The 21,500-nt window shown below is 33.3% G+C and overlaps 1 pseudogene; it reads left to right on the forward strand.

Annotated features, from left to right (window-relative positions):
• Window positions 1-9,785: 9,785 nt before the first annotated feature.
• On the forward strand, window positions 9,786-11,102 carry LOC132951467 (facilitated trehalose transporter Tret1-like; annotated as a pseudogene).
• The last annotated feature ends 10,398 nt before the right edge of the window (window positions 11,103-21,500 follow it).

Below are 21,500 nucleotides of genomic sequence, written 5' to 3' on the forward strand. Positions count from 1 at the left end.
CCGTCTAAAGCGCATTATTTGGTCTCTTTATGGCGATGTACTTAAATAAATTACTGAGATAAATGACGTTGGAACATGAAAATACGACTGAAATATAAAAGCTAAGGTCAAGTATGATGATAGACCGTTAATGTTTTAACGACGAAAATAGAGAATTTTTTATTGCAAGCCTATTATAATAATATAAAATTGAAATTAACGTACTCCTTTAATATCACATATTTGCTTCTATGAAAATTGTATATGTGTTAAAATATAAAAATATTATGCTAACTTAAATTTCACTAAAATATTTTATTTTAATATTTAAAAAACGCGTATGCAACTCACATAATATTATTATGCTCAATTATCCTCAAAGCACAATTTAATGCCGTTTGCAGTTTTTTTGATGTTGCAAGGTTAGGTAAAATATAAACAAATGACAAACTGTACCTTACAGGTTCTTTTTAGTACCTATAATTTATTATAGATCAATATTAATCATTTGTAATGCATTATACTCGGCCGTGCACTGGTATATAAATTTAAAAATAGATTTAAAAATTTAAAAAAGGTTGACAAGTAGGTACCACTCTGCTGTTCAGTAATTGTCAAGGATGTCGTTGTAATGGATGTGTTATATTTGAAATCATTGATATAACATTGTGTACGAAAAACGATTCTGAGCGGAGACGTTGTGTCAGCCTAACGCGCTTGTATAAATAATCAAATTTAATAGGAAAAAAAAACTAATACAATTAATCGTTATAATAATAAATAAAAATTGAAGGCTATAAATAGGCTGTATAAACTTTCCGGTTAACTTTTCTTTTTGATAGAGGTAGTAAAACTTGTTCGACACCTTTTATTAAAATTTCTAATATTAGCTATGAAAATAAAAACTTTTATGAATTTCTAACTGATAAATAAATTACAGAATTTGAAAAATTTTCTCATTGCTATAAATAGATCATAAAGTCATAAATTGAGCAATTTGCCACGGAAAATGCTAATATAAATATTTGGTGAACATTTCAGGAGTCTACGGTTATTCATTTTGGATATACAACAACATATCAAAAATCGATTGATGAGAATTCGATTATTTACCGCTGAATATCAAATAAGTATCATAAAATTTATAATTTCAAAAGCTCATGAAAAATTTATATTATCTACTTTCCACCAAACTTTTTTTTTGATTATGGAAGGGACATTTTTAAAGGAGTCCTCTATCAAAATGTCTAATGTTAGCCAAAGAAAAAATTTTTATGAATTTTTTACTGAAAAATAGTTTCGACATTTTCAAAATGTTATTGAATTTTGTCAAAATTTGAAATTTAAATGCTTATAAAAATTAATCGTGGGTAGGTATATATTTTTAATATTTTTGATTTTATAATAACGAAACTAATAATGAACCACTTGCATTAAATTGTAAAACAAAAGATTTCCTAAGTGATAACTAAGTGATAAAGTTTTTATCGACAATAACTAGCTCAAAACGAGTCAAATATTTCGAAAATGTTACCATGTACTGAAAATCCTAATATAAATATTTGGTGGAAATTTCAAGAGTCTACGTTTATTATTACTTTTGAGTTACACCAAAATAATAAATCGACTTTTTCGAAAATTGGGTTTGCGTAAAAATTACAACTTTTTTCACTATTTTTTAGTTTTTCTTGACGTTTTCTTGACGCTTTCTGAATATTTGGTTATCTTAATTTCGACCTCCTAAAATTACCAACTAGATTCAATTTTCTATCAGAAAAGATGCTCATCTCGAATATCTGATCATTTTTACCACTCAAAAATATGTCCCTGACAGACAATATGACAGAAAAAAAAAACGCACATAATAATTGGAAAACCAATACGCTCCGCTCAGAATCTAAAAATTAATGTTTTGATTTCTATTTAGTTCTTTATTATTATTCGTATTTTCTGATATTATAGCATTTTAACATTATTTAATATTATTATTTTCGTGGACTTCGTACGTAGTAGATGTTCAATTTATTATCATTGAACACGTCGAAGACATATTATTTTGTTGCATTGCACCGAGTTCCAACCTATAAAATATATCATATTATTATTATTATTAAGTTTTCTGCGTTTGTCGTCTTATCGCGCGTACCTCCTACGGCGGTATGTAAATACAACGCGTAAAGATAAATAGGAAACAATAATAATAATAACGCTATTTTAAGAGCGTTGCACAAAACGTTCAGACGATTATTATATTTAACAACGAGTGAAGAAACTGTACACGAAGCGTCGCTGCAGTCGTCCTGTGGGACGTTAATCGTCGTTAGGAATATATATATAGGTATATAAATTATATTGTACGCGACCATTACGCTATACCTTACCACTCTATAACCTTGACCTATATGTACACCCGATGCGCAATACCACTATATCGAGTGTTATAATATATAAGTGTTAAATAATTTAAACGCATACGAAAAAAAACAACAAAAAGTTCGTTATGTAGTACGCATTGGTCGGTAGCGAAATTAGACGTTTTAGCCAGATTATTTATACTCATTCACTGGAATGCACCAATAACTTAACATTGATATCAAGGTCGTTCTAAAGTCTTAACAGAAGGGGAGGGGGGTTATCGTTTTTATTTTGAAATTATTATATACATTAAAGCAGGACTTGAAACCGTTATCAAAGTTTTTATGCTAACCGAGAAAAAATTGTCTACCTACCGATTATTGGCTTTTTAACGGTCAAATATTATAGTAATTAATTGATAAAACCATGACACAACAGTCGAGTTATCTAGGTATTCGCTACTCATCATTCATACAACAAAAACCAAAACTAGCAGTGACACGAGGAAACCCCTGAAGTTTGGACAGATCGACAAATAGCTGTTGTAATCTGTCTTATCCGCTATGGGAACTATACTCCCCTATCGCTGCTGAAAAACTGCATTTAAGATTGTAAGGCCCGCTACTATTATCATAGTCGTATTCAGCCACTACCTCCACCACTGGTGTTGATGAGTGGTGGTGTGCATATAATATTTATTCCATCATCAGAATTGTTAGAATAGACCAGCTAGGAAGAATGCCATCTCTCTAAGCATCCATCTAGCTATTTTATGGCATGGCAGAAACGTATATATATTAACAACCCCAGCTTCCCGGTGTCGGTCGGTGCTATGGCGACGAACGTGCCACTTAAACCACTACGTGGTGGCGAATTTTTCATTTACTTTTTATTTTTCTTTCTCACCCATTAAAATATTAAATAATATCAACTCACTTGACACGCGAAAACTTCAAAGGAGACTTTTCAACCCCATACTTTCACTGACCCGATAAAAAATAAAAATTTGCACAGATAATCTCCTTGTGAAATGACCACCATCACTCCACCACTTATACAATTTAATTTCAAGAAGCGAATATAATTCTCGCGGCGCTCATTAATATTGATCCAGGAAGTTTCGCAAACACCAAAAGCGTCTTAATGTCCGCTGAAACTCCGCAGCCAAGAATGGTTCTGTAACATCGGGATGACGATCATGGGTCGCATAAGCAACTAGTCAGAATTTACCGCCAACCCATAGCGTGACCCATACCCACTTCACCGGACCAACTCGTCGTGTAAAGTGACCCGAGTAATGGTCACGGCCTGCACAGAAAGGACGAGGGGTTTCGTTGGCGATGGTGGCAATGAGGATGGAAGTGAAGTGCGATGATAAATCATCCGATAATGATATTGGTATTGTAGTCCCACGTGTCAGTCTCTGCACGCCCATGACGATGGAGGTATCAGCTATTAGTATATATATACCAACTATTTGTGTTGTGTATATGCGCAACTGTTGACCGTTGCAGGACGACCATTTAAAATGCCCCTCCAAAAAACTACTCTCTTCAGAAACGATAGCAGTTTTTGAGTGTCGAAGTGTATGAAAATCTCTACATATATATGATGAAGAATTTCCAAAACAAACTTACGTTAACAAAAAAAAAACAAAATCAATGAACATAAAACGAGTTCAGAGAATTTAATAATATTAACAGATAACAATAAAAACCGAAATATTATAATTATTTGTTTAGAAGTGTAGACAAATGTAGTTTCAATATAGTTTCCTAATGTAAATAGGTATTTAATTATAATCCAAACATATATTTTGTGTACTTGTACTGTATTATTTTATTTCTATTCGCTTTGAAGTAGATATAAGTATATAACCGCAATTATTGTAATGTTGTTCAACTACGGAGAAAGGAAGCTGTTATCACGGAAAGAAATAATATCAAAATAAATGTATATATTTAATATACCTATACATAATATATTATATAGCTACATGTTTACAAACTTATATTGCAATGTGTAGGAATATGTTGGTCGTTTTGAATTCAATATTTTCATATTTAGAATTAAATAGAATTTTCATTTATATAATTTTAATAATTGAATTAACGTAACGTTAAATCTCAACAATGATATGGTAAAAAAAAATTGTGCCATTATTTTGTCTGTAAATTATTTCTAAATCAGTAAAATGACTATCAGGATTTAATTAAATCGTAGGTTTTCCATGCGAAAAAATAGAGAATTTTTTTAGCCCACAGTTAAATAGTTTTGTATTATAATATTACAAATTTTAAAAATAATTTTAAAATTTATTAAGGAACACCGTTTAAAAAAAAAAAAAAAAAAACTATCAAACTAAACTTGGTCTGAATGACTTTGTAAAAGACCCGACTGTCAAATGGTACCTATGCGGTGATATAAGTTTTCATCGAAATAAATATAATCATATATTATACTCGTATAGCACGAGTATTGTGTGTAATTTGGTATATAAAGTGAAACATGAACACAATGTAAAACCTGGGCTGTTAAAAAAATTCATTTTAATACTAAAGGAAATAAAAAACCTCATTTAATATTGAAAAGACTTTTATTAGTATACGATTAAGTGTATATAAACATTTTTATAATACAACATTCTAGCAATACAATTTTCGTCGAGTAATAAAAAAAGTATATAAATATAACTCTCATAACGTTATGCAAAGGTTTTTGAAAATTTATTACATCCACTGTACAAAAATAAAATTTTCAGTGAATGTATTATGATGGTTACTTTACGATCGATTTGAATAAGGCAACATTAACTTTATATAAATAATCGACAACCAGAATTATTACTATAACAGATGTCTTAATGATAAGTATCTATAATATAATATGGTGTGAAAAAAAAGTTTACTTTTGCTGGTGTCCATTAAAAATCAACTACTATAAAAGTCACAATTGTCATGATCGTTTGGTTAGGATTTATGTATGATTCATGTTAAGATGTTAAATATCCACATTCTATTCCCAAACCTAATATTAATTTACCTTATCACTTCTCAATAATTCTTCCATAACATTTGTCTAATTTTTCTCTAAAACTACTTCCATTAACATCCCTTATCGTTCTACGTACCACAGCTTTAAGCAAAATAATGTATAGGTTTCCATAATCAACATCGTTATCTTATAGTATTTAATATAGTACCACTTATTTTTTGTACTTTTCCTTCACAATATCGTATCGCTTTATAATAGTTATTTCTCTATGTTTTATATAAAAGTTGTATTAAAATCAAATGTGATGTAATAATTGACGGGTTTTTGAAATATTTATCTAAATGCTGTATAAATAATCATAAAAAATATGATAAATTACATACAATAGATTATAATACGAAAATACGTAACATTTGCAGAACGGTAAGAAACCACCAGAAATGTGAAATTAATTTAGCCTAACTTAAGTCTTGTAAAAATATAACTATAATTTATCATTTGACTAGGTACTGTACTTTATGATGAGACACAAAGTTTATTATTGTATACAATGTTACGCGTGTAGTCGACAAGACCCAGTCCCCGAATATAATTTATTGTTTATATTATATCATGTGGTTAGGTCCCCGAATATAATTTATTATTTATATTATATTATGTGGTATGTACTACATTGTACAGTGTACATACAAAATGGAAACGTTGTCTTAGGTATTTTATAATATACGTTTTAGAAACAGAACGAAAAGAACGAACAGATTATATATTTTTATCACGGTATAGAATATGAAGAAATCGAGTGATCGAGAAGGTACGCAGAGAGATGTGTGTACAGACCATTGTTTGCTACTTCCATATTTTTAATGGATTTTTTTTGCTCACTAACAGTTATTGCCATCATCGCGTATGACATGGGATCCAAATCGGCTGACGTTTTTCATCCACTTCAACCGAAAATGCGTACATAATATGCCACTTATATCGTGTTATCGACCAGAGATAAATATCGGTCAGAATTTTCTCAATGTATTTCCACTTGGCTCAAATTCGTCTAATCTATCAAATAGTTATAAAAATGCTCTCAATATTTCACCCGTCATATCACCCAAAAACCAGTCAATTAGTATATCCAGTAATAAATCAATCTAGCAATTCTAAAAAATCCCAAAGGTTCACAACTCTGCTTCGTACACCTATCCAATCCCACCTAACGAACAAACAAAGAAAATAACATTTACGTTTCAGCTAACCCGTTACTCTAACGCATACGATATAGACCACGACGTCATTTTATCAAACCCAACTGACCAAACTTTTACTGTACAGAAAAATGCCACCAACACCATGATCCTCCTTACACACACCTTATGCATGGGTCCAAAATCATCCACGTACACACATAAAATACAAATCAACACACCCAGCGTTTAACATAAAAATATCACTCTTCTGAATAAAAAAGCATAATACCACACGGAACACGACGTAGGTACGTCATACAAGATCATGTGTAATGCCATTTCTTGACCATCTCACAATCATAATAATGAAATCATTTTTTTTTAAATCTTACGTAAATCTTACGCTACGTGAAGTTGACCCCCCCCCCCCCCCCCAACAGAAAAAAATAGACCTAAACATCCTAAACAGACTTTAGAGAGGTTTTTTACCGGGAATAGTTTGAAGTTCCAAATTCGGAAAACTAGGTTCCAATTAGTTCCAACTATGTTCCAAAATATTGGTGAAGGTTCGAGGTTGATACGACAAAGTGAGGGGGGGGGGGGCAACTTCACGCAACTCTAATTTCTCTTCTCATGTTACGTTTTTTCTCTCATATAATATTATAAGCAAAAATAAATTCATAACTTAATCATAAATTTCCAAAAACAAACTATATAAGATTCAAAGCTGGCCTCTCAAATCACAGAAATAGACTCATGAGAGATACAACTGCTGTATCCGTTCTTGGCATTTCTCTCCCCTCCAAACGGTGTAAGCGTTATGGTGTAGAGACACAACCACGAGACATTATCAATGGACTGTCTCTATTGACTGTTCATTTTATACCACGGCAGTTAAAAACAAGCTTTCAAATACTCATTATAAAAACCAATTTACAGACTGAACCTATTATTTTATTCCATAATAAATATATATTTCTGAACTACTCCAAAACTGGGTTATTCACGGACGTTTATGTCAGGCTATACGTGTCAAACTTTACGTTATAAATATATTATAGACTACACATTATCATATTATATTAATTGTACTATATACACATCAACGAAGTTGAAGTTTTCGAGTCGCTTTTCATCGCCAATATTTTGTAAACGGATCTGTTATAATTATAATTTCGCCGTTCACCTGTCCTGAGGCAAATCACCAACGGACAAGCTTAAAACTTTTAACATTATAATATATTCCGAGCGTAACTGTCCCATTTTATAAACGTGAGTATTTCACAAGAATTATTTTGTTACATAACGGCTCGTTGTCGTTAATCGCTCGAGTCGATGTGCCTACGCGTATTATTACACAGACGGAGATCGGTATAAGTGGATTTTACTTCCGACGACGTCCTCATTTAGTTTTTGCATGCATTTTAAGTGCGTACCCATCTAAAACATAATATTTGTCTTTATAACTCATTAAACGAAACGAGACTTCCGCCAAAAACATAATTGTATTAATTCTGTAACTAAAACATTATAAAATATATTATGGTATCATCATTGGGTTCTATTGATAAATATGTTTTCAAATATATCTTGATACTTATAATTATAAAGCGTTCATAATGATTGTAAATAAATAGGGGTGTATATGTATTAGGTAGTTTAACTTTAAAATAATCAAAATGTCTTGATGGGAAATTGATGCACATATGTATTTTAATTTAAACTCCGAAATTGTCGATGGTTAGTTATTTACAAAACGTCAGTAGTACAGATTAAGTATAATTATAATACCTATTTTATCGATCAATGTAAATTTAAATTTAAATTAAATTATATTTTTTTCTTCGAATCCAATTAAACTTTTTTTCCCTCGTATATTGAATGCTCCATGGACATTTTTAAGAAACTAAAAGTATTCAAATAAAGTATAACACTACATTTTTCATAGGCAGTGAAATTCCAAAGTTAATCGATAAAATATATTATTCAGTAAAATATATAACACATATAAAGATGAAGGCCCGTTTTAAAGTTCTATTTCTTTGTAAGCTTTGTACTCTTTATTTAAAGTGAAAACTCAAATTCAATATTTACCTAAGCCATGTACGTACTCTAAAAATTAACATACTTAAATTCGACGGGACTCTTATAAATACCAAATTGATAATATTAATAAAAAAGAAACATGGAACTAGCTTTATATTTTTAAAGATATTTTTTATTTTTTTTTATTGCATATCTACTTAAGAATTACAGTGAAAAAACATAATGTGTATTTTAAAAAACTAGTTTTGCGTAAATTCTGTTTTTCCATAAATTGTTTTCTGGATTATTTTGAAAAGTACTGGAATTTTCGATTTTTTAAAGTACCAACTTGATCCAAATCGCTACTAGAAACCACCCATAAAGTTTAAAATTAAAGTTCTTTTACTACTCTTAAATATGACGTCAGATACACAAAAGTTACTTTAAAACCAATACAACACTCGTCGATCTGGCGAGAATCTAAAAGAAACGGATATGACGTGTTCTAAATTCTGAAAACAAAACACCTCATATACATATTTTGTCTTATTGTTTACGCGTTGAATAATATATTGTACAACGATACTATTAAAAAGCGATAGTAATACGCAGATAACGGTGATTTGAATAAAAATAATAATAAAAAAAAAATATGAAACAAAAACAATCGAATCAAAAGATATACACCCACGCAACAGTTGATAAATAAAATTTCGTGGTTAGTGAGAATATTCAAAACTGATGACATGCACTTTATCGGAGGGATTAAAACTTTCGCGGGCGGAAATAAATATTGATCAAATTAAATTTTTAAAAAAACCGACCACCTTTAACGAACACCGTCCGTCCGGCGTCCGATACGGCCGATCGCGGTGGGACTTATTAATTATTTATAAACCAACTGGGCAGTTACTCTACAACTGTCATTACTTACCACACCATAATATAATAATGTCACCATCACCGGCGGCATCGGGCGCGTCGATGTATATAGACATATATATATGTATATCTATATATGTATATAGACGTTAAGTTTTTTCGCCGGCCCTTGGTTGGAATTTTCCGAACAGAAATACTCGTTATTATCGCGGTATCGCGGCTTTATAACGTCACCCGGCCTCTCAACTTTTACAAACAAGAATTTTCTCCATACCTATTTACACACACACACACACACACATTTCTTTTTATTGAAATAGATTATATTTTGATAATGATAATGACCATGTGACCGTTCCCGCAGCGACCATGTCGATATTCATCAGCGGCATGCGGCTGGGGTGTCCAGGCTCGGTGGTGGAGAAGTTCGTCAAGCACGAGACGGACTTCAACACAATCATGGATGAGCTGTCGTGGATCGTGGCCACGATGGACCTGGGATACGTGATCAGTCCACTTATGGCCGGCCAACTGATGGACTCGCTGTTCATCGTCTCGTGGGCGCCGACGCTGTTCGTGCCCACCGCCTGGGCGCTGTACACGGCCCATCTGCTGGCCGGCATGGGCAAGGACATGTCGTACACGGTGGTGCTCGTGTACCTGGGTGAGATAGCGTTGCCCGTCATACGCGGAGAATTGGGAAGCGTGTTCTGCCTTCGGTTGCACTTTGGCTTGCTGATGGAGGCGATTATCGGTCCGTTGGTGTCGTACCGCACGCTGAACGCCGTGTCCGCCGTCGTGCCAGTTCTGTTTTTCGTCGCTGCCGTCTGGCTACCCGAGTCACCGTACTATCTGCTGAAGCGCGGCCGTGTGCCTGCAGTGCTTCCGGGGCGGCGGTGACATGGGCCACGAACTGGACCTGATGGAGGTGAACGTGCGCAAGGAGATGGAGAACCGTTCCACGTTCCAGGAGCTGTTCACCAGCCGGAAGGATATGCGGACGGGTGGCATCAGCTGCATATTAGCTTACTCAGCGCTCATGCTGCCAGGTAATGGGTCGCTGTTGAATAAACACGAGTCGGTCATGCTTTTCACCGTCACTATGGCCGTAGTAAACTTAGTGGCCGTCGCGCTGGTGGACAGGCTGGGCCGCGGAAACCGCTGTTGCTCTTCTCCGAGGCGGGCATGGCTATGGTCACGCTGACGTTCGCAGTGTTCTTTTACTGTTCCCGAGGCGACGGCAGTGACTGGGCCACCCACGAACTCGCGTGGCTCCAGTACCTCTGGTACGGTTGGATATTTAAAAAAAAATCTTAATGGCGAAAATGTTTTATGGAATTCAATAAAAACGATTAGAGTCGAACGTGATAATCCATTTTTGCTTAAATATAAAACAAGTTATACCGATATAAATTTTAATATTATCGACACCAGAAAAAAATCCAGAAAACCATTAAATTGTAATGACTTAAAATTGTGTGCTTTTCAAAATGCAACAAAAATTACTCCAGAGAAAAAAAAGACTTATTAGCATTATGTAACTTCACACGCGACTCCTAAACACCATTGGGCATTTTATCAACAATTAGAAGTGGATTCAAAAAATTCAAAAAGAATTGTTGATACTGATAGTGAAACCTAAATACCTAGTTTAAGTTTCTGCAAAAATTTGTTAAAAAGAAAAAATATTAATTTTTTTTAGTTTATTTTATTTTGTTGCTAACTTGTAAGTAACAAGCATGTACTTACAGACAGTGTTGAGCCGAGATAAATATAATTTTATCTAGATAAAGATAAAGATAACTTAATTATTAATTTATCTAGATAAAGATGAAAAAAATTTTTTTTTATCTTTATCAATTATTGGTTAATTTTTTTTATATTGGTATATGGAACTCTCTGTAAGCTCGTAAAAATATAGAATAACTTAATAGTATGTTATCATAAATCTCGATAGTTATTAGTAAAAAATCACCTACTTAATAAATTACTTAATTGTCTACCTATAAATTATAATAAATAAAAGCCGTTTACTTCTCCTGTAACCTCAAAAGAAGGGATGAGGTCATTATAACCCGTGCCAGAATAGGCCACACTCATCTCACCCACTCATTCCTCATCACCAAGGAACCTGCTCCACAATGTGACGCATGCAACGTGGACCTGTCGATCGACTACATTGTCACTAGATGTCCAAAATACGCCGTAGCTCGGAAAATATTCAAAAATTCATCTTCTCTCCGACTTGCCCTCAGCGAAGAAAACACAGAAGCTATATACAAATTTTTTTATTATACACATTTAAACAATAAGTTGTAAATATTTATAATTTTACATTGTTATAACCTTCTGCAGGCTAATAACCTTAGTTGTTGAAGCCTTATCATTAATAAAAAAAAAAAAAAAGCCGTTTAATAAATGAAATTCTTAGATAACTGTGTAAATTAATAATCTCTATTTATCTAGATAAGATAAAAAAATAAAAGAATATTTACCTAGATAAACTGAATAATGCGTTGTTATGGTAGTATAATATAGTGTTTGAACCACAATTATTTATATCATAAAAGCTTCCGTGTAAAAATTTAATATTGTATGCATTACTGTTAAATAATCGAAGAATATTCTACAATAAAGAATTTATTGTATTCTAAACGTTACAAGACATGTCAAATATTGCCGTAGTAAAGAGTAATAATATGTCGGAAGCCGAAATTTGCTCGCCGTCCTCGGAGCAACTGTTAATACATAAAGTTTTCGCCGACTTGAGACTTTGCAGACTTTGCTAAATTGGGATGTTAAGGTGATTTCGCCGGGCTGAAGATTAGGAGGCAATGGAGGTCAATGCCAAACATACCGCCGGCATGTCGCGTTGAAGTCGTATGGGCGGAGGCCACTATCCGTCGTGATCAACCGACGCAAACCGAAGCGGTCTTGAGTTACGAAGAAATAATTCAAAGTACGGAGGATTTCGCATTGGCGTAGGACAGTATGCGTCGTGATCAATCGACGCAAACGAACGCAAACAAACGCAAACGTACATCCATATGGAGACGGATAAAGCGTCCCTTCGTCCGCTTGTTCACTCGCTAACTTCAACTTCATCTGAACAAGCGGACAAATAAACGCTTCGTCCATTTCCGCATAGATGGACGCTAGCGTTTATTCGCTATCTGGGAAGTTATGCATTCCCCAAATACTGTTTTAGGATAACGTTTTTAGAAGTATATTTATGAATTATGTCTACGTAAGTCACATAGATCTGTATTGTGTTTATTCGCTGATTTGTGAGCTCTGTATTCCTCTATGGCTGTTCTAGTATAATATTGTCAAATATTATCACATTTCGGTAGAAGAGCGTGGTTATCTGGGAGGAGACATATGTATTATCTATAACAATATTAATGAATTGATAGATGAATTGAAAATTGAACATACGTCTAATATAATATTTATCAAAGAAGTTTAGAAATAAGCAAAAGTAGTGAACTATAATAATTTAATATTAAGAGGCCGTCACAGCCACATGTACACCAGCATAATGAACAATATATTGGATATAATGTAAAAAACGCAAGTGTGTAAGACGTAGACAACACATGTGGGCGTGATGTCATCTTAATGATAATAATATTACTAATATTAGGTACCATTTAAAGGTGTTGAATGAACTTTTTTCTTGGACTTTTGATTTTTTTAGTGGGAGAATCCTTTCGATTAAATTTTGGAGTTCTTGTTGAAATCAAACGAGCTGGAGTAGTCAAACATAAAGCATCAATAACTGAAAAATTGGATCTCATTTCGTATTAAGAGTACATCGTAGTATCGTACCCACATGATGTGTTGTTTCGACATACTAAATTACTAACTTACAACAAAGCTAATTTTTTACGTTGCTTCAGTGGCTCCGAAGTGTAATGTTGACAGTAGATACTTATTTGTGGAAGGTGTTAGCAATAATTCAAAAATATCGAATATACAATTATTTAATATAAACATGTAGTGGTTAGGTACACGCTATACACAAAACAAATGATACATGAAATCCATGTTTTTGAAAACTGCTCCAAGTGGTCAACTATGGTCAAGTCCCACTTTTTCGTTACTTATACATACAGCATAAATAAGATCGTTAAGAGTTCTGTTTAAATATAATAATTATCATATTAAGTCTCACACGCACAAGGAAGCTAAAGTACTCTGCGAGATCCACATTATAGAAATTGATTTATTTTTAAAATCACTGTACACTAAAATACCAAAATATAAATAAGAACGTTACGTGATCCGTAAGATTATAAATGTATAATACACTTTACGTATTACATTCAATTTTATAAGAAAGTTGTGTTAGAATTCTTTACGAGATCGATTTAAATATAATATTATTATATAACAAAATTTAACTAGTATGTATCTGGATCCACAGCCGCGAACTCCAGCAGTACCCTAATTAGACACCTCCACCCCCCCCCCCCCCCAATCTAAAAAATCTTCTATGGCAGATGTTATAGATAAATTAGTTGATTGATGCCACTCTTGATATCCATTTCTTCTACCATAGGTAGTTTCAAGTATACAGATGCACGTGTTTTCTGAATTAAAAATGCATTTTAACATTATATAGGTCTGCCCGACTACGAGGGTAGCTCACTACAACTAGCAAAGTGGAAATGAACAGGAAGTGATATGTATCATAATATTAATGTATATTATACGGCCGATTTGAGTATTTCGAGGGTATGATGTCATGATGAAAATCTAGACTGTATTATATTATTGTTAGTATGTACTTCATATCATAAACTATCCAAAATATTGTTGTACATAATATTTATTGTAAAAATTGTAAAATAGACTACTCCCGCGTGGTTCAAAAAATATTAAACATTTGCATGTCTCCAGTTGAGCGTTCTCGAGTCTACTACGAAGCCGATATAAATTATGATTTAGTTTAAACGATATTGTGATAATATGGTTTCGAATCGATTATATTAGATCCGGATTAGTTAATGCGACGTTGCCGATACCTAGATCTCGGAGATGGCGTGGATATCCATGCGTGGTGTGCGCAATATTAAATAGTTTTTTTGTACGTATCGATAGTGGTGCGCCCTACACACCGATACCAAATTACACACATTGTTTTCCGCATTTCATGAGATCCGGGAACGTCCAATGAAATATCATGGCAAATCATCAGTAGATTTCACTTTAAGCAAAATCGTTGTCAGATCTGGCATTTCGGATCTCACTTCGAAAAAGGATCTCACCTCGCCGCTCGTTTACCATAATGTGTCGGATACCATTTCGTATTAGGCATAAGCGCACGCACACACACGCGCACACACACACACAAACACACACACACACACACGCACACACACACACGCACAATATACGCGGGCTATATTATACACGACGTTTAATGAAGTAACCGACGGAGGAGGATCTCTATAAATCTTCCGAATAAGATTAACGAGCGGCCGCCGACGTCGCCGACGCCGCCGCCGTCTACGTCCGCGTCTTACGGCTTTGTCAGCGTTAAAGGCGATACGCATATTAATATAACATACACGCGAACGCGCTCGCAACGCACACATACGCGTCTTTGTGCTCACCAAATTATATTGCGTATAAAATATTCATTCGTTTAGCGGGGGGAGGCCGTGGCAGTTTCTTAATAACGATTTCCCGCCGAGCACACTTCGCTCCCCCCCGACCGCGGCCGCGGTACTCTGCCCATATCGAAGAGAACGCGCGCACTACGTCTTCCGCGGTCCACCGTCACCGCCCTACAGTACCTATGTGTAACCTACCTATGTGTCTGGCTGACTATACCGCTGCCGTGACTGTTGCTCCGTCAAAATCATGAACAATTCAAAATACCGTTCGGCAAGAGTGTTAATTCGATCAAATTTGTTTTTTTTTTCTGTTGAAAGAAGCACGCGCCGCTCTTAGCAATATTTTGGGGTCTTCCGAAGCACGAAAACGGCGTGGATTTCGTGCGGTTATCGCGGAAACCCTCCACATACCCTACGACGGTCTACCACCTGCACCACGCACCGTTTTTGACGGGAACATTTCGAACATCTCGTATATTATTTCGATGTGTACAATTCGTGTTCGTTTCAACTTTAAGTCGACACAATCATATCGTATGGTGTAGTGACCCGTGTGGTGGCCCGCGGAAAAACTATTGTATTATCAGCTGGCTCGCAGACGAGAAATGTAGTACGTCTCTTTGAATTAAATTCCAGGTTTTCTTTTGTAACCATGTTTGTCGAAACGTTCGAGGACTCGCAGCGGATGCATTTCCGGGAGATCGTTGCGAGTGAACAAGTGAATATAGGGCTCGGACGGTCACGGAAATTGTATCGTATTCCAGGAATACTACAAGACTAAAACTCATATTGTTATAAGATATTATAATAACTTCCTCCTATTTTAATTTTTAATTAAATGATAATATTTTCAAGCATTATATTATAATGCTTAAATAAATTTTGCAACGGTTCCGATACCGAATTAAATGTTAGCCGGTAAATCAAGTAAATGAAAATATTGTTCCAATATGATATATTTGTTTAACTATTATTTTATTGTTATTAATATTTTCAGTTAATATTAACAATATAGTATACATAATAATCTCTTCGTTTCGACGTTTCATCTCGTTTGTCTACAAGTTATTGCACGGATTAGTTGGCTCTACTGACTAGTTATCACGACTACCTTTAACAGTCCCTTCCTTAAATTTAAGGAACCAATCTACATTTAACATTAAATTACCTCAACTATAATATTGGGTTTGAAAGTTCTCTGAAACGCACTTTGCGCTGTTTAATAATTTGTCTGACGTTGATTTATTTAATACTAAGAAAGTTGTATCTGTGAATAACTGTATTTTTGTTTTCTATTATTACCATAGTGCACTTAACTAGTGCTTTACTCTGTACTCCAAGCTCTTGAGGCGTTGACAATTTAAGTTTAAAAAAAAAAAAATGAATCGTTGAACGGAGTTAGTGTCTTACACCCTAATGAAGGAACCAGGTACCTCTTTACTACACGCAGCAACATCAATACACTCTGTCATTATGTCTTTGATGTTATAATTTTCCAGTTATATCAATAGTTAACCGCGATGATTTTTTATCTTGTACCTTAAATTAACTTAATGTTAAATTTTTAAAATTCAAGATTAATAAACTACATACATAATATATTGCCTTACAGTACCTATATTTTGTTTCCATAATGTCATATTATTCATTATTTTGATTATTATTGTACAGTTATAATAACTGTGTTTTTTTTGATATTCCAGGGAATTTCCCGACACTGCTACTGACACTCAGAGAAAACAGAGTTTGGCAAAATAAGGCATTTAATATTATTATATTATACTATAGCCACTCGGAAGGAAGGACGAAAACAATTTGTTCCGTATGAATTCAACGTTTTCCGCTTTAAATTAATTACTAACTAAATACCTAATATTATTATAAATGATAGTAAAACGTTCTCGTAAGACGTTTAAAAGAAAAATTCAGCGAATCATTTATTATAATATCACGATTCTAATAATGTTCCAATATTAAAATATTGTTTGAGAATAACAAATTAAAAAACAAATAGAAGTCTGATACTAAAAATCAATCATTTTGACGTGTGATTTATGTGACTTGATTTTATTGGAACACACCAATTTTGTCAAATTTGTATTGTTGATAAAACAATTAAAAATACTTAAACATACTAGGCATTAAATAGTTTTTTTTTCGATTGATATCATAAAGATAAAAATATTAATTTTAATTATTGCATATATGCCACAAATAATTTATGCAAACATTATACAAAATATAAACCTAGCGTTTCTTTTTATCGTTTCACAAGATCAGCGAAAATCATACGAAACAACTAAACAAGTCAACCATGAAAGCACGAGTATAATGGATAGCGTGAGCAACTATAAAAACCATAATAATATCATATTATAAGACCAAAACGTGTATAATATACAAATATTGTCTATTTTTTATTTTATCATCGATCGATCGATCTGTGGTGTTCTGGACAGGTACGCATATACACATGTCAATAACAGTTGCAAACACCATTTCAGCAGGATTTCATTAAAATTTGTAATACTTCCAACCAGCCACCTTGAAGTAAATTTTATATTTTAGCGGCTATGTATGTATATATAGGACCGACAAAAGTTTTTCGATAAAAGTTACTTTTTATTTATTTTCCTTCGCTCGTCTCTCACACCGACCGTGCCCCGTAGTTGTCAGGCCTATCAGGTCTTTTATCCGTGGCCTCTGCGGCGAAAATGGCAATGGTTCTGCAGTGTGTGTGTGTATGTGAGAGAGAGTAGATATAGAAAGAGTGAGAGAGATACAGAATAAAGGCGAAAGACAACGGAACGAGAGAAAGGCCGACTTTCTTAATCAGAACAGTATTTTATGGCCGGATGACATTAAAACTCGAACAAACTAAATCTTTGCAAAGAGCTATATCGCTCGGGAATACTCGGGCCGCCCCTCCCCCCCCCCCCCCCCGTCCACTCCATCACCGTACATTATGGACGACCCTTGACACGACCATGTCAGAGTTCCAACCCGGTGGATATGTGGATGTGGCGCACATTCAGACCAGAAGAGATTTTTTTGGTGACACATAATTCGATGACCACCACCCCAAAATTGAGCGAAAAAATCACGATTTCCCGCCAAAAGTAGTGGTACGTTTGTTTTGTTTCTTTTCATTCGTTTAAATGTCTTTCGGCAGTGATTACTAAAATAACATATTATCTAGATGCAATTCAAGGACGATACTTGTACGGGGAATGAACAGACAAACGAGTCGCAGAGACCCATTTAACGAGTTAATGCGTTTTTTAATTGTATTTCCTTCGCCAAAGTATAAACATAAAAATACAGTTGTTAAAATTAAAATCTACCCGGTGAAAACACAAATAAATGTTACTTCTGTAAATAACTTACCGATTCGTCCGTCATATATCATAATAATAATATATACATTGTATTCATATAAATAGTAAATATACCCATATTATGTAAGTTTTTTATTTTGTTTAGTATATTTTTTGTACAAATTATACTGTTTCAAATTCATAATACATTTATAACTGAAAAATACTCATAAAAGATTATAATTCTATGGTGTTAATTTTGTATTTGTCCTCATGAGTTTTACAACTATCCGGTAAGTTTGAAACGGTACTTTGGATCAATATGAGCTTTGAAGTTTATGTATTTTAAGTGGCCTAAGCCATGACTATTTCAAATACAATTGTTGTCATTATATAGTTTTGTTTACGAACGATACAAAATAAAAATACTTGGAATACATTTCTCGACAGTTGTTAATGATTCTGAGGGTCACGGAAACCAGCCCCCGAAGAAACTCCCGTGTTAACTCATTACTCTATTAAACTGTTATGATGTGTGATTATTACCAGCGACGTTGCCGATGTTATATAACCGTCCATAACTTGGGTACTGAAAGTTTATTAAAATGATAAAATATCTTCCCCTATTGTATGCTCAATATATCACACCATATAAAATATGATATGTCTTGTTTTGTGTTTTGTATATTCTATAATATCTCGGATCTCATATAGGTTCAAATAGTACATAATATGTAAAAGCAGTAGGGCTCTTCCACCCACTTGAAACTTTTAAAGGGTTTGCAGTTGTAAACTAGTATTATTTTACTATTTGAATATCATACTTATAAACAATATGTTACTTGATATTTACCACCTATTGACCTATAATTATTGTAAGCACTAACCTATATCATGCCTGTAAATAGTCTTGCAATACATAAATAAAATAATACAAATATAAAACATTATAAGACAGAAAAAACTTATTGTTTCATACATGGATCGAAAATGATTTATATCCATGTATCTAATATAATACTACACTGTCATTGAATGATACAAGTTTATGTTATTTTATGATACTGGAAAACCAAACTAAAAAAAAAATTAAAATGATAGTCAGCAGACAATTGTGTTCTTCTAGACAGACCCATGTAAGGAATTCCCACAAAGTACTTGAAAAATACTATGTTTAAGACTTATTTGTTTACGTAATTTGTAAAATTTTTAATCGAATGTACGAGTAAACCAGGATTTGCAATCGATCAACTACAGTCAATATATTATTTTTAAACGAGTTGATATCCGATATAATCCAATAATTTTAATGATAGTCACCTTCGCTAAAATATTATTTTAGTATACAGTGAACTCTCTAAATACCAGACACGCTCAGTCACTGAACTTGTGTCCGCTATTTAGAGAGTTCAGTTTGTAGAATTTTTGCAGTTCGATATCAAAAAAAAAATGTCAGTTATTTGGAGGTGTCTGTTACGGGAGGTTTCACCATATTAAAATATATACAATATCACTCTATTACTGTCTTGTGCTATCAACATTAGGTGTTTCGCAACTTCCTTTTACGGTATGCGAAAAACTATCCGATAACTAAATGTCACCCGTTTGTGATTGAATATAAATTATTCTATTAGACGTAGGTACCTACGTATTATAGTAAAATGTTTAACTTTTACACCACAGATTTTATTGCTCTCGTATTCGTTTGTGTCGATATTTTTAAATTCGAAAAAAAACTGCGCTTGTTACTGGAGGTGTATCGATCATTGTTTGCGCCATTATATTATTATGTTCCTATGCAAAAATATACAATGGGTTATAAACCCGTAACGGATTTACGTTATTCGAGATTATTTCTATATTTACTACTGTTTATAATACAGCTAACCAACGGCTTATTCACGCGTATATACAATATAATACTATATTATGGTGACATTATTTTATGGGTGTTATATGAGCGGTTCGACGCCGTCGGGCGGATAGCCACAATTGTACGCCATACGGTTTATATTATAATAATAACGATATTATCATTGTAATTGGATTACGAATATTTAGTGCGTTCAAATGTAATACGACGTAATTAATGTTTCCCGATACGATTTTAACTCGCGTTCAGGTATGTGATGAATAATTACTCAATAATTACTAAGACGACTGGTTTTCAGACTAAATGTCAATAAAATGTGAGGTCCAGAGTGCGTCTTGAAATTACGCTTTTCTAATGCCCCGAGTACGTCCAGAATTGAGTATCACCTGAGTGTATCCAAAAAAAAATATCACATTTTTGACGTAGACCGAATGCGTCTCATTTCATTTAAGACACCCAGGATGTACCGCTAGGTGGTTATAATAATTGTTTATTTTCTTATTAGGTACTTGGCAAACGATATGAAACCAAAAGTCACGTGGTGCAGCTATCATTTTTATCCACCTAACCTAACCGGTGGTAAAGTAAAGTTTGCTAAAATGATAGGTATTTAATTAAATATTAAGTAATAATTTATTATTGTTTATTTTGTTATTTACTTATAATATTTGATAATTAATAATGAACAGACACTAATAATAGATGAGTAAATGTCACATAAAAAAAAGATCATGAATTGTTATGAATTAATTAAAATATTGATTAACTATTCTGGGACGAGCGTTTTATGTAATATTTATAAATGTAATTCGAAGAAAAAATCACATTATAAAATATAAGAATCCTTCAAAGAAATGTCTATATATTCATAGAATTTACCAACCTCGCCCGTATACCGATGTTATTTAAGTGCAGTATAAACTGAACACCTGTTATAATATTTAACTTAATTATTATATAGTAATGTGCATGTTTTTGGTTCTTCGACAACATAATATTATAAGTACAGTCACATAGACTTGTGATTTTGGTGCACACGATAATATAATATAACTAACAGTATTGTTATTCTATATTCACCAAACTATATAGTGTTAAATGTTATAGTAGTTATTGAGACATGTTAATAATTCTGACTTTTCAATATTGATATGATTATAGAATATAATAAATTGTTAATTACAAACCTAACGCGTCAGTAGAAATGCATATACATAAATTGAGTTTAATATTTCTAGTTTTGTGTATGGTTGACTAATGCAAGCACATT

The sequence above is a fragment of the Metopolophium dirhodum genome, chromosome 8 (genome assembly GCF_019925205.1).
Source record: "Metopolophium dirhodum isolate CAU chromosome 8, ASM1992520v1, whole genome shotgun sequence".
In the NCBI taxonomy this organism is placed as follows: domain Eukaryota; kingdom Metazoa; phylum Arthropoda; class Insecta; order Hemiptera; family Aphididae; genus Metopolophium; species Metopolophium dirhodum.